This window comes from Triplophysa dalaica, chromosome 21 (genome assembly GCF_015846415.1).
Source record: "Triplophysa dalaica isolate WHDGS20190420 chromosome 21, ASM1584641v1, whole genome shotgun sequence".
NCBI classification, from domain to species: domain Eukaryota; kingdom Metazoa; phylum Chordata; class Actinopteri; order Cypriniformes; family Nemacheilidae; genus Triplophysa; species Triplophysa dalaica.
In genome coordinates, this window is record NC_079562.1 from 9,302,286 (window position 1) to 9,317,189 (window position 14,904).

The 14,904-nt window shown below is 42.0% G+C and overlaps 1 protein-coding gene across 2 annotated transcripts in view; it reads right to left on the reverse strand.

Annotated features, from left to right (window-relative positions):
• Window positions 1-14,904, reverse strand: part of foxp4 (forkhead box P4) — a 109,370-nt gene that overhangs the window by 55,109 nt on the left and 39,357 nt on the right. The gene's annotated exons all lie outside the window — the stretch shown is intronic.

Consider the following 14,904-nt stretch of genomic DNA (forward strand, 5'->3'; position numbering starts at 1 on the left):
TTGACATGTTTTAAACCTACTTGTCATCCGTAATATTCTGACTGTGTTGCTCTTCTAAAGTCTCTGAGACATTGGAGCTCTCAGTCATGTTTTATTTAAATAATTACCAATTTAGATGTGGCTTTTCCAAATCTTAAAAGCTTCCATTTGCTGTTGTTATAATCTCAACGCTCCATTAATCTCGATTAAAATATCAAACAAACCAAACTTGTGTATTGTCCTGCCTATGGGTCAACTTGAAGGCAAATTCATACATTCGTTTTAGCCGCAAAGATTAACTGTCATTAAAACATTTAGCACTGATCTGATATCAGTATTAAACTGTAAGAGCTAATAGCCATTATATCAATTGCACAAGTATTTATGAGCTAAATGTGGGGGAGGATGTATTTCAAAGCCCAGTCCAACACCCTCAAAATAAATGGTGCCAATCCATTTAAAAGAGATACACCTCTGTCTTTTTTATTGTACAAGGGTGGGTGGGGGTTCCAGAGAGAGAGGGGGCTGAAAAAGGTGAGAGGCCTCGGATACAATGGGGAAAGAGAGAGACAGAAAGAGAGAGAGAGAGAGAGAGAGAGAATGCAGTGGTCGGTGGGATGAAAACCATCTGCATCAAGAGCACTTGCTACTTTTGATGAGGTCGCGATTGAGTGGCGTGCGCACACACACGTTCACCAACGCACGCACATGCTTTGCAGAAGCCCCATCCATCTGTGCACATGACCTCAGTGGAGGGCTGGATAAGCTAAAGTGACCGACAGCACCTCTCATCTATGACTAGTTCTGAGATTACACACTCTACTTTAAAGCATGTGGTGTAAATTACTTCTCACACATATACACACACACGCAGACCAGATGGTCGTCTGGAGCAATAATCAACAAAATTTGCCAAAACTGCTGCACTGATTTCAATTATATTCAAATCTTGTTTAATTATCATAAATGTCACAATTATTTTAATATAATAAGTGGTATTGAGTGCACATGTTAATCCAAAGTAACTTTCACGAACAGCCCAAATGTAGTTACATTTCTTAACATTAAGAGAATGTTATTTGGGTGGCATGACTGGGTCACCCCAGGTACGACCACCCATAAAAATAAAATCTTAAAATGTAAGTGAAGTTCTTGCTTGGCTTTAAAGCCTTTTATTGAATTTTTTCTCCTTTTTGGAGCTCGGCAGTATAAATCACAATCCACTTTTGTTGTATTGAACAGTTCAGACATTCTGCCTAACATCTCCATTTATGTTTCACAGAAGATACTTGTTTGGACAGGCATGAGGGTGGTAAGTAAATGATGACAACAAGAGGTAAGGCACAATAGAAGAATGGGTGGTCACCACGGCTGGTCTCAATCATGACCGGCGATGGGGAAAGAGGTTGGCTCCACTAAATGGGCCCGAAAGGAGAAGACGGTTATCCAGCGTCTGGGGCGGTGAGCCCTCTCTCTGAGCAACAGGGGAGAGACTCCATTCGGCTGGTGAAGCTATTGAGTCTGACTTTCCAATTTTATTGCTTTGCCGAACAGCGGAGGTTAAAAAAAGATTTGGAACACAAACAGCAAAAACTTCCATCCACACATCAAGCAGGGAGCCAAAACACATCCAGATTTCAAACAAGAACATCTTTTCGCTTAGCTACTTTCATCTCCTATCTCTCTCTCGCTCATCCACCCAAAACCTTGTGGCATTCACTTCTGAGTACTGCACCTTTAAAGAAAATATGAGGGAGGCCGCTGCTGGCCGGGCCCAACAACAGTTCCATTGTGCTGTTGAGTTAGACAGGTTTTATTGCAGAGCGGAGCAGGCGGTCGGACGAGCGTGAGCGAGAGAGAGTAAGAGAGCGAGGGGAAAGGGAGGTTGAAGAGGTCAGCGCCCAGCTTGGCGGCCCGAGCTGCACAGTGTGTGAGTTCTTCTGACTTGTCATCGACCCCCCCCCCCCCCCGTAAATCAACACTCCTGACATTGCCTTTAATAACAGAGCATTTTTTAATTCAGCAGGGTCATGGGGGGTACAGGGTGGTCGGATGGGGGCTCTCCTTGCCCAGCACCCACCCTGTTTTCTCTTTCTTCTCGGCCTCCCCTCTTTAACAGGCCTCGGAAAAAATGGCTGACAACTGGGTTTCTTTTCTTTTTGCGGGAGAGAGAGCGTGGGCGTGGGAGGGGGCCCTCGGGTGAGGGTCCATAATGGGAAAAGGACAGGGAAGAATTCGTTTTGGTGTACGAGGCTCTCACTCTCTTTCTCTCATGGGGTTGTGACAGTCATGTCTGCGTGCTTAGACATGCCAACGTCCAATAATAATACAACAGATGAGCTACTCTGGATAGACGTTCCAAAACAATGCTGTAAAAAACACAAACATGGTTGATTGCGCGCCCCTTTCCTGGATGTCCCAGCTTCTATTCATTATGATCAGGTTGCTTAGGTAAACAAGACTAGGAGGTGATGAATTGGATCCCTAATCCCCCTGTGTTTGTGAGAGTTAGAATGAGGGAGAGGGCAGAATACGGGGTGCTCTTTCTCTCTCTCTCTCTCTCTCTCTATCCCTCTCTATCTCTCTCCTGTAAATCTAAACAGTTAAGTCGGCTCCTCCATGGACAGGTGGGCACCATATGCTGGAATGATCCATCATCGCTGACAGAGAACCATTGTTGATGCCCGCAACGTCTCCCCCACAACCTCCCCCTGTAGAAAAACAGAGCCCCAGCCCACGGTGGGCCGTCAATGGGTGTGGGTGGGTGAAACGGCATTAGACTGGTGGGGAGGGGCTCGGGGTGGCATGAAGGGTCAGATGGAATCATGTTACTGGAGTTGGCTGATCTTGAGCTGTAGACAAATCTGAGACAGCCACTGTGTGATGGAGGCAGCTCAAGAGATATGGACGGAGATGAGGGGGATTGAGAAAAAGGCTGGGAGGTAGAAAAAATCTTTAAGAATGTTGGTAACCAAACAGCGGCAGTACCGATTGACTAGCATTGGTTGCAGGTGTTACACAGAATAAAGTCAAACAGTTTTAAAAAGATGAAAAAAGGGTGAATAAATAATGACAGAATTTTCTTTTGGGTGAACTATTACTTTAAAAATCTATAAAAAAAAAACTATTGTTGGCACACTGTGAAATGCAGATGCACTGCTCCAATAATTTAGTTTTTCAAGAGGTTTATTATAAAAAGTTTGAGGTCAAGTTTTTTTTTAATCAGACATTAATGTCGGAGCACAGTCTGAGATATAAATACTCTTTTGAAACACATGACGAAACGCAAGATAACTAAAGTCTATTTCTCAGGAGAGCAGTCTGTTTAATCTCAATGCTGTCTATAAGATTTTATAGAGATCTCATGTCTTTACGGAGGCCCTCACTTAAAAATAAAGAAAACCAGCAGGCTTAAGCAAATGTTTCCATTTGTTTTGCATTTACATTTAATCTCATTGCTGCATAGGAGAAAGTGTGGTTCCGTTTACACTAAAGGAATAAACTTTATAAAACGGACACCGCTGCTTGCTGCAATTCACCAATCATACCCTTGCCTCTCTGTTGACCTCCAATCAGAGTTAGATATGATGTGCAGTTATTTATAGTTGGCCAGATAAGACCCTTTTAACAGAGGTCAACAAAGTAACAGTGGTCGCCTCCCTCAGGGCAACGGCGCTACGTTTTTAATTCATTCTTAAATAAACCCCTGTCAACATCCTCCACTTACACTCTGCGTTCTACTGCCAAGCGGCATATTTACCCCGATACGGAGCTGATTTGAGGTATTATGTCACACATCATGATTTGACACAATAATGCTTTTGTCCCGTGTAACTTTTAAACGACAAAGAAAATATACAAAGAGATACGATGGGATAACCGAACAAAAAAGCCAGGGACGAAATAGTAATGTATAGCGGTGTCTGAGACTGTTCTTCTCAAGTTCTTTAAGATATTAAACAACAGAAATAAATCAAATTGAAGCATCCGTGTGAGAACATTTAGCTTGAATGAAAAACCTGAGCTGCTGTCTAGGAGATATTAAAGATCTTATTTTTGATCGTTCTTTCTTATGATTTATTTGTGCACAAAAATGAAGAAAAAAATCATCATTTAACAAATTTTAGTCCGTCTCTGCTTTACGGTGAAATTTAGTGTCCAAATACGTAAGGTAAGCTTTCTTTTAAAAAGAAAAAGTGCTTGAAATGTGCTCTGTAATTTGTTCACACTGTTTAGGAAAGCAACAGGGTGTGCTCTTCATGAGTAATGTTACCTACCTCATGCAGCCGCATGCACGGATGGATGTGGTCAGACACTTTACAAACAGACTCAAGTCCACCTTCAAAAAAGCCTATTTTAAGTGTGTGAAGACAGAATTTATTTCCAATAGCACTTCATAAATAACTAGCAAAAAGATATTTGTTGCCACTCAACATCATCTCCGTTTAAAGCAGAACTGGAACGTGAAGAAAAAAAGTCACCTCCACCAAAAGAAAAGGAACTAAACTTAACCTTCTTTCAGCGGTACAAACCGGGAAGACTTGTTACACTTGGGTGCTTTTGTTCAGCATGCACCCTGCATGATAGCCACCTCCAAACCTGGAGCACGGAGCGAGACAAAGGCTCCTTTTTTCCCAACTGGTACCATTCAACCTTAAAGGAAAAGTAAAGCTTTGCCAAAGCTGCTTCTTTTGAGTTTTAGGCTTTATCCTCCTGGAATTAGGAAGTTCGGCTTTCTCCTTGTAACGTCTTATAATGAAGACTTGAGCTGTTTTTGTTTGCTTGCATTGGGTAGCGGTGGAAAAGAGGGAGACCAAAGAAGAAAAGGGGAGATGAAAGGTTTCACAAATGTAACACAAGCCAGCATCCAAAACGTCACTCGGATTTGGTCAAAATAATCGCACCTGCTTGTACAACCTCCGAGCTGCTACAAGCTACAATTTGCCCGCTCCTTTCTTTCTGCCCCTCATGACAGCGACTTTATGACTCACGGGTTTGACAACTCGTGGGATTGCTTTGTATCTGAATGGCATATTTACGTGAAGCGAGGGCTTCGCTAGCGGTTGCTTGTAATGTATCAAATGCATCACTGCCAGCTGCCAGAGGAATCCAGCACTGCAGATCGCGCAGGGCTGCAGACTCGTGGCAGGCCAGACTGTTTGTCCACACAATCCAAAGTGTTCCGCATCATCACTTATGGAGCATCAGCCAGCCATCTCTGTAAGTTTCCACAGAGGCTATCGTATAATAGCTCCGCTAATAAAGTTGAATTATCGTTTGCAGGAGAACCAGACTTACCCTATTTTAATGCTGGAACACAGCTGGTGACCAAATGAGCATCGTCTAGAGCGGCAGCAGTCAGACATATTGGGCCTGTTAGCAGCTGTCCACCCCGGGCTACAATGCGAGGTGTGGGCTGCAGGACAGGGGATCGGGTTTACAGGCCCGGGCCAAGGTTTCGTAGATCTTAACTTGGTCCCCATGACTCATTACAGTCATAGCCTGCAGAGCTGTCCAATTTCACGGTGGGTTACAAATAAACTGCACTTCTGACCATATTTCTCGGCTTTTTTCCCCACACTGCGCTTTTGGCCAAAGCTGGATTTAATTTGCCACTTCCTGTTCCATCATGCGGTTCACAGTCTCTCTCCGTCAGTTGTCACATTTGTTTTTGTTTAAATCCATTAGAATGCTGATCTCAAATATCGAAAAATCAGGGGAATTATTTAATGCCGGAATTATTTGTGCAACCTTAAAAACGCTGTCTTCTTTTCCTATTTAATGTAATGTTTCCGCAATATAAAGCGTACGGCGAAACCTTAAAATTTAAACGGCTAGAGCAGACTCCCATTGGCCATTAAAATGGGGAAAGCGTGAGCTGGAGCCAAGGCAATAAAAAATAAAACTAAGAGAGGAAAAATCTTCAAAATATGCTGTAATGTTTGAACACCCTGACCACTTTTAGGTCTATTTTACATCCTATTTTTCACAAAGAGGACCTGTTCGAAACTTGCTGCCTCTGCTGCTTTCCAGATGTGCAGCGTTCCACACCTCAGTCCCCAAAAATGTTAACAAAGTAAATACGGGCTGCAACATGATAGCGGCGACGTTTCGGATGTCTGAGATATTTTGTTTTGAAAACTGTGAAAAAGATTCCATGGATTGCACGGCTGTTGAACTCATTAGGGGACGACAAATGGTGAAAGAAGCTCAGATGAGCTCACATGTACCTGGTGTCTCTCTCTCTCCCGCTCACAGCAGTAACTTATCCCCATGTTCCACTTTGAAAGAGCAAAAGAGGAAGTGTAATCCACTATGGCTGGGCTCTCTGGGCATCATTACCTCGTTGCTGGCACCGTGAGACGGCCTAGCTTTGTAGTGCCGAGGACCGCAGCATTAGCAGAGTTCAGGACTGAGACAGAAAGAGAGAAAAGTGAGAGCTCAGAGAGTTCACAATACGGGTCGTCTCTGAATCCTCCAGCCCCGGCAGCCGCGCCGTCTTCTAATTGATGGCAATTGCACGGCAGTTTTGCTGTGGTTTTCTTAACACCGCCCTTTTGGCAGCCAAACAAAGTAGTACTTGATAGGGTTTCAACCTCTCTCTGCTGTGCGCATTGCTAAAACTAATAAGCAAAAATGGAGTTACAAGGTCCTGTCATATCTGAGAACTTTTCAAGATATTGGAGAGAGTGCTTTAGTGAATCTGTAGGGATGTGCTGGAGCTGTGCTAAAGGTGTTAGGGTGTGATATGAGTCAAAGCTCCAGTGACCTAACCCATTGGCTCTCACCGAAATGGGAGGATGTCCAAAACCATCCTCCGCCCTCCGCAATCTGTCCTACAAACACACACACATGCTAAGCAGACTGACCCGATCTCCCTGATGAGGATACCACTAACTGGCATCGGGGACCCTGTCCAAAGCAGACATATGGAACGCATTTCTTTGTTATTATTAAAATAGAAAAAATTAATAATAACGCACACAGCACGTTGCCAAAAGTAAGCTTGCGAGAAAAAACACATGCACAGTGTATTGTTTAAACAGAGGAACACCATGTGAACATTCAAAACCGCTCGCTTGGAAATGCACCCCGTCTTGTGGTCTTAGAGGGAACAAATAAGAAAAAAATGTGTTTTGAGTTTAGTTTTGATTTTACACCTGGTAGTGGATAAAGCTACGGAGATACAGATCTGGAGAAAATAATAAAAGGGGGTAAATGGTACACAGACCGAAGAGTTCATCGTTTCTCGCTGTATGCGTTTAAATGGGAGTGAGGTGGTGTGTGTGTGTGTGTGTGCACGAGTTAGGGGGATATAAATCCTACTGAGCGGAAACAGAGTGTTATGAGGCCACGTCTCACATCTCTGAGCACAAAGACCAAGAAAAAGAATGGAGCGAGGGAGAGAAAGAGAGAGACTGAGGGGGGATATTGCCATGCCCTGAGAAGAGATGTACAAAACTTCTTTAAAAGAGCAAAAGTGCTTTTGAAAAAGGGTTTCTCTATGCATATTGTCAGAACGCCAAATACAGTCCCAGCACCACATAAAATATTAAAACATATTAAGAAATATATGTATATTAAAATAAGATTTTTAAGTCACTGGACCATCAAGATTCATCTGTAGGTTAAACTATCTTTTTTCCCCCACACACCCAAGTCCACCCAATCAAAATCTCCAAAGCAAACAATGCGCAAGCGGCCGTTATAAAAGGCTAAAGATGCTAGACCACGAATGCTCCAAGCATGGACAAAGCAAACAGTTTCTTTCATGTGAAAGCAAACCTTCAACAAAACTAAACCAGCACCAGGTTTCACATGTTCTTCATCAATATTCAATTACATCAGTAGCATCAATCTATATCATCAGTCATCTGTCGCTTGGCACAAAGCGGCCTTCATCTCGCCTCTATGTGCACCCTTGGCCATTAAGGAGAAGAAAAACAGAAACCAACATTCTGTCTTTTCTCTTCTACGACGCCTCTCCCTGTTGACTTTAGTTTCTTTTTAAGATGGCAAACACAAAGAGCAAGCAGAGGCAAGCTAATTAGCAACACTTAAAAAGGGATCTGGCTTCATTGTTTGCGGTCCCTCGCCCTCACCAGTTACCAGGGCAACAACTTTGAGAGTGGCGCTGCGCATATTTCTTTGCTTTTTTTCCTCGTCTTCTTTTTGTTTCCCCTGGGGGTTCTCCATTTTTGGAGCCCGGAGAGGACCATTGGGAGGACAGAGATGAAGAGCGGAGGGGTCCCTTAAGCCGTATAGAGAGAGGGGCTTCTGTGATAGCGTAGGGTGAGGTCTCTGTGTTGCACGGCACAATAACAAGTTCTAAGTGGGCATTGACGGCAAGGAAATTGGTCTTGGTGAGGCTGTCCGTGAGCATGTTTATTAGATGTAAATTTTGTTAATATTCAGAATGGCAGCATATTGGGACCTAGCTCCAACAGGACAAAAAACAATATGACTAAAACTCACTCGGACACATTAGAAAGAAAAAAAAAAATCAGCCTTAAAGCTGAATTCATATCTAGTCATAATGACAATTTAGATAAATACCATAAATTCTATATATGTGACCCTGCCTGTACAAACAAGTTCACGTCATTTTTTGTTTTCTACAGAAAACATTCTTACTGTTCTTTAATATTGACCGAGTAAGACCACGTCAAATATAAGAATCATAGATTTGGAAACCAACCAAAATAATAAAACGTAGTCAATAAAAGCATTCATTACGGTATTACAAATGAAAACGTGAGTACCTTATCATGAAATCATTTACAGCAAAAAACATTTTAAACTCAAATTGAGTTACTATTTTTGTTAAATGTTTACTTAAAGGAGTTTTCACCCACTGACTTTAGAAAATAGTTATAAAAAATACTATGGAAAGTGAACGGGTTAACATTTTGAAGTGAATTACTCCTTTAACATTTTTATGGTTAAAACTTGTCCAACTTAATGCCATGAGTATGAATAAACAATAACAGAGTTTTTATATTTGGGTGCACTGTTCCTTTAAGAGGGTAAAACAGGCACCGGTCCCTGACAATTTACTCTCTTTCCACCTCATCTGTTGATGAAAGCTGAGAGGGCAAAAACACATGGCAATTAATGTCAATTAAATCTGTTGTTTCCTGATGTGGAGTCCAGTAGGAGATGTAGTCAGAGTAAAATGAGCCCTCCTTTAACCCTCTCTTCAAACTCAAATTCCCTCCCCAACCACCTTCTCCATCATTTTTTTTTCCACTTTAACTATTATCTAAATCTCTCCTCACTCCATAATGCTCACTAAATTCATTATCTTACACTTTTTTTTCCAGCCCCCTTCCTTTCTCTCCTCCGCTCTCTCTCCCTCCAGTGGTTTGTCAATCAGCTCGGGGGGAGCCATACCTCCAAATGCCCACACATTAGTATCCAGCTGAGAATCTTTCATAATCGCCATGGTGACTAGAAGAAGGTCAATGCTTGATGTGCTTCAAGCATTGCCTATGAACTGGCCGGGCCATGGAAATTACAGGCGCGGAATAAAAGGTGGCTTTGTGGCACCACTTTAGACTGTGGGATGTGAGTGTTTGTTGGTGCGACTCTATTGTGTGTGAATCTGTTTGCTAAGGACCGGAGGCTAAATGAGGGCTTCATAGTCAAGGGACAATATATGAGAAATAAAACTTTAGCACTTTGCAGTGCTACAGGAAGAGGAATAATGGGACGCAGACTCAAATACATACTACAATCTTAACAACAGATTCACTTTTTTAGTATTACAACTGGATAAGACATGTTTTTAAATCTTTTTTGTGGTACAACAATTTAATAAATTAATTCAATATATTGTTTTATTTTTATTTAATTAATATTTAATTTACTATTACACTGATTTAAATAATTAATACATATAAGGCATTTGATCATCAATATTATTCAAAAAGACAATATTATCTTTTAAATAATATATTATCCAAAACCTGATCGTGACAACTATTCCCATGTGATTCTGTGAGTCTATTGTAAATGTGATTTGTGTTGGGTGCTACTGTGGTCTGGCTGTGCATTTGGAACTGATCTGAGCACAGCTGTGCTGGCACTTCTTCTAAGATGCTCCAGCAGAGGCTCCAGACAGACACAAGACGAAGCAGCCGTGCATCTCCACAACTGCTCCTAATGTGACTTCAACTGCCCTTCTGAGTTAAACTGAGTCCACACAAAGAGAAAATAGCAAACCAGCGTCCCCTCCACACACGCACATACACGTATGCAAATGCAGACTAACGGCGGTACTCTTCAGCCTTCTCAAAGGTTTCCCTGGAAAAGCCATAAATAACTTTTATTAGCCTCCCATAAATATGACATTCCCACATTCCAGTATTAGGACTTGATGTGTGAAAAAATCATTAAATGAAGAATATGAAATATCTCAGAGCACATGTAAAATACATTACGCTTCGTACAGCTCTTAGTACTTAGAAATGTGCACGTGCAACCAATCCTTGACAGGACATTACGTGACAGTCCAATTACGTTACTTTATTCATGACATAGAGTGTTACAGTTTTGCAAAAAAACTGCACCATTTATGTGAGAAAATAATTGAAGTTACTAATTTATGTTGGCTAGTATTTAAGTAAGAGGTCATTACATTTTTTTCTCAATTCTCAGACCTTGAAAGAACCTCTTCACTTTTGAAAACTTCTCCATTCTTAATCAAATCCACGCCACCTTTTCCATTGTACTAAAGGAAACCAGCACGCTGGAGGTCTTTTTGAATTGCTGCCGCATCTGTTGAGGCGGCCTAAAGATGCTAGGCAACTACCCTGCCCTGAAACTCCCCTCAAAACCCCTCACCCTTGCACCTCGGTCACCACCAGCATTTGGTGACCCGGCTTGACCTCTCTTCTTCATCACCCTCTGTACAATGGGACGCGCGACAATTAAAAGTGCGGAATGCTTTTACGCGATGACACCCTTCAATGGGCTGACAATGTTCGATTTACTGGATGTTATTTAGCTTGCTTCTCGCCTGGCCCCTATCACCTTGCATCCTTGTCTAAAAAGACATTTAAACCCACCGGTCTCCACCATTCTCCTTTTCTGTTCGTTTCTCCGATCGGCTGCGATTGGTCAAACGAGCTTCATTTCACACAAGGACGTGATACAGCCATTACTGTTCGCCGAGTGCCGAACAGAAGGCCATTTCCCAACGGTAATGAGACCGGAGAGAGGCCAAACACCCCGACTGTCAAGCCGTCCAAACTTCACTTCTACCTCTTATCACCACGCTTAGCATTTCACACGTAGAAACCCAATTAAAGCATCTAGACTGCCTCACAGGTACCCGCGATCGGCCATCGCCATCTGTGGACTCAAAATCTGAGATCTATACGGTACATGTCTTTATCCACTCCTCCCATCTGTGCCATAGACAGTTTAATTAAAGCTACCATTACGAACAATTTGCAGAGTCGATTATGAGCTCTTAATGGGGAACAGCGCCGGCGAAAACAAAGAGTGCAGAGACGGCTAATTCTGTGTCGCAATAACATAAAAAGGGGGGTTGGTTATGATACAGTGACCACAGACAAACCATCAGCATCCTTTACAATAAAGACCACAGAACAACAAAAAAGAGAGTACAGAGAGATGCAAATAAACTCCCTAGTTTAGCTCAAGTCTATACTTGAAATAATGAGGACTGGTTAGAGCAGTCAGCCCGTCAGATGCTTCAAAAGTGATGAGCAGTTACCCTGTTTTAAGACAACATAATACCCATTGTTACAATTCTGTTAGTCCAATAATTTGAGGGGTTTACTATTATTCTAAAGGAGGAAATAATATAAACAAAGAATAAGTGATCCTAAACTTTTGACCAGTATTAATTATAGACCGTATGTAATAAAATGTGGGAATCCCTGTAACAGATGCCAGTCAAAATAAAACTAAGAACAGGAAGCGTGAGAGACAGTGAAAAGCATCTGCTATCTCCTGTCTGTGGTCCTACATCTGATCAAAAGAGCCAGAGGTTTACACGATGTGGTCTCCACATGCACTTCTCTAGCACAAACCATAACCAATGTTCATCTGTCAATGTTTGTTTTTCTCTTAATGATCAGCTCATCTTAAGCGCACAGCGAGACGTTAGTCTGCCTGTCCGTTTCTCTCTCGTGTGTTTCACATCTCCAATATCTTCCACCTCTCACCACCCATTTCTCAACCTTCTACTATTTAGAGAAGTGGTTGCTTGCCCTCTCACTCCTCTCAATTGCTCAACTCCCCCAAAAAATCAATGAAAGATCCAGAGCATTAGGGCCTCCAAGCGGTCCATTATCATCTAACATTTAGTGTAGCAGTCCAAAAAAATCAACACTACAATTTCAAAAAAAATGAGATAAAAGAACCTGATTCTTTTTAGAAAAACTCTCATTCTTTAAGCAAAAGAAGGGTCAACATGGTGATTCAGCAGAGCTAGTGTGGACCCAAAGATGCAACCTGCTACGCACCATTTCTATCTAAATGCTCACTTTGAAGCAAAACCTCTGGCCTAGTGTATGCTAAAGAGAGGGAGAGGGAGATAAGACCTCCAATTAAAGAAAGAGAGAAGCAATAGAGAGGTCTGACAGGGCCACCTCCCCCTGCCCGGGCAGCACTACACCGTACACTGGCTGCCGAGCGGGACCATTTGATGTGAAGAACACTCAAGGGATTGAAAAACAGAAAACCCTTGCTTGGATTCCTGGCTTTGTGCAACAAGAGGATGAAATTCTATGAGGACTCCACTAGTGTGCACTCTTGTTTTTTTCTCTCCACCTCTCCTGTCTTCCTTTTTTTCTACAAAGCAAAGGGTTTTGCTGGTATTGGGGTTGTGAAGCAGACAAGGAACATTCCTCAGGGGGGCCCAGGCGCCCTTTCTTGACACATCTCAGCGTTACACTTTCTTTCTCCCCTCCCTCCGTTGTTCCCTCTCTCCTAACACTTCAGCTCCATTCTCCCCCTGCCCTCCATCTTTCTCGACCCTCTCTCACTCTCAGTATCTCTCTCTCTTTGACTCCTCTACCGGTATCTGTCTGTACCCATCCCAGAGAAATATTTTACTACTCATAGGTTGCTCTTAGTTTCCGACTTGATCTCAAGTTTGTTGTTTGAAATTTTTGAGTTTATATTGAAATCTGAAAACTCTGATGTGTCATTCTTCTTCACTTCTCCCAAAATGGCCGCATTCAACCTGCCTCCAAACCACCAACTCATCTCTGCGCTCTCCCGCGTTCGCCCTGTCGCTCACCCTCCCTCGCTCTCCTTCCCGTTCGCATTCTCCATCACTCTGCTGGGCTTCTGTTTGTTTGGTAAAGACTGTTGAGTCTTTGACGTCTGTAGATGCCTGTGATTTCTCCCAGGCTCCCGAGGGGCCCAGGGAGAGAGCGCTTTGTGTTCTGACAACACGGGCCTGCAAAGAAGACCTGGGACTGTTTTTCTGCTCCAGTGGTTTCTTGGCAGGGTGTTTAACCAGTATCGCTGAACAGTGCTGCTTCCAGGTGAAAGATTTGGGCTCTGAGGAGGACACCAGACATAGGAAAAACAACCAACTAGAGCTAATAAATTGAATAAACAGTGACATACGAGCATGGTAGTGTGGAATTGGATAATGGGAGGTGTTTTCTGATGCTTATTTTTTATATTTTTTAACAATGTCAGAGAGAGCGAAACTAAGCATACTTCCCAGGTCTGTACTTTTTAAGATCTTCTACTGAACTCAATGCCATTAGAAGCGAAGATCTTTATAGATGGTGTCATCGGACGCGAAGTTAACTTGGTTTGCTTATCGGTCTGGCTAGTAGCTAATAATAACTATTTATATTTGATTTAATGTAAATTTATATGAATTTACAGTATATTCATATTTTAGTGAATACTTATTGTATTCAATAAATAAATAATAACTTGTATTGTATGTTAATTTTATTAACTAAACAATTTGTTGAATGGTTTGTGTAACTTGGTTGCATTTTAGTTTAGCCAAGTAACGGTTCTTCTACTGGTAACCCAAAATAATACTGGCTAGACACACCAAAGTGTGTATGCGCATTAACGTTTGTTTATATTGACGTTGCTTTAAAACAATCTATAGTATTTATTACAAACTATGAAAGTAGAGGAACTCGCATGTAGTCTTTTTATCTATTAAACCCTCCCGGCATCTCTTCATTCATAGTCCATCTCAATAAAACCGCTGTCTGAGGTATAGTGTTGCAAGACATTAAAACTTGATAAATGGCTTTTTAGGATAGTAACACTTTACTGCACGCTTTGCCATTTCAGAGCCTTCCTCATTAAAGCCATTTGTCTTCAAGGCCAAACTCTCCATTCATTTATAATCAAATGAGAGAAGTTGAACTAATGCATTCATCATATTCTTATGAACAATTGTTATCTGAAAGAGAAATGGACCGCAGATTTCTATTGCATTGCCACCCATATCAAAGGATGCATTGCAATACTTGCTGGCAAAAAACACATCTCATTTGAAGCAAAACGAGAAGAATATTTGGGATATCTCTTCGTGGACGAATAGGTCAGACCCATGAGGGAATGTCATTCAGGCTGAGGCTGTGTAAAACAAAGTCGTGATTTGCATTCAGCCCAAATGAGGGTGAACGGTACGAGACAGCCAACCAGAGAAAACTATTCTATTCATTTTGTTGTGGATGTTGATTCCAAAGCTGCTGAATAGTGAATAAAACCATTTGTGCATTAGTAAATTTGCCATTTGAGACAGTGACAAGAGTTCAAGCAGACACCCTGGGGACATTCTTATTTTGTGTCCTCAAAGGGACTCAGATAACACCAGACCAAGTTTATTAAACTACTACTGGAAGAAGAGCAGATGTGTGCAGCTTCAATGCATAAAGCTCAAGGCCATGAAGAAATACAATA